Raw genomic sequence first — 554 nt, 5'->3', positions numbered from 1 at the left:
GGGAGGGCTCCTCCTGCTCCGGTGAATCTCTGCACAGCTCAGTCTCTGTTGTGTGGGCAGATTGTGCTGTCCCGAGGTGTTTGGAGTGGATAATCTGATCAGTGCCAGTCCGTTCTTGGCTYCTCTGTCCACCTGCTGACTCCCTGGTGTCACCCTTCTGCTGCTTCATCCATCTGTCAGGAATTTACTTACAAAACGCATTAAAATAAATCACTGGGATTTGATGTGCACAGATCCCGTTTCCAGCACCTCAGACCCCAGTAAATGCCCGTGTCTGCAGTAAAAATGTTGTAAAGTCCTGCATTTCAGCACCAGTGATTTACAGGAATGTTGTGATGCGGGGGGAGCCGCCTTTGGGTGTTCAGATTTGGGTTTTCAGGGTTCATTTTACACCACGTTGTTGAGTAATGCAGGTTCTCAGTGCAGGTGCATGTGCTGAGCACTGTTACCAAAAAAATATATTCAGGTACAGAGCACAGCAACAGCTCCCATGGAATCATTGCCTGGCTGAAGAAGATCATAGCTGAGAGCTGGGGCTACAGAAACCCTGCAGA

This window comes from Malurus melanocephalus, unplaced genomic scaffold (genome assembly GCF_030028575.1).
Source record: "Malurus melanocephalus ecotype Western Australia unplaced genomic scaffold, MMel_1.1 scaffold_1197, whole genome shotgun sequence".
NCBI classification, from domain to species: Eukaryota; Metazoa; Chordata; class Aves; order Passeriformes; family Maluridae; genus Malurus; species Malurus melanocephalus.
The sequence above is the reverse complement of the archived record's forward strand: the minus strand, read 5'-3'. Positions refer to the sequence as shown.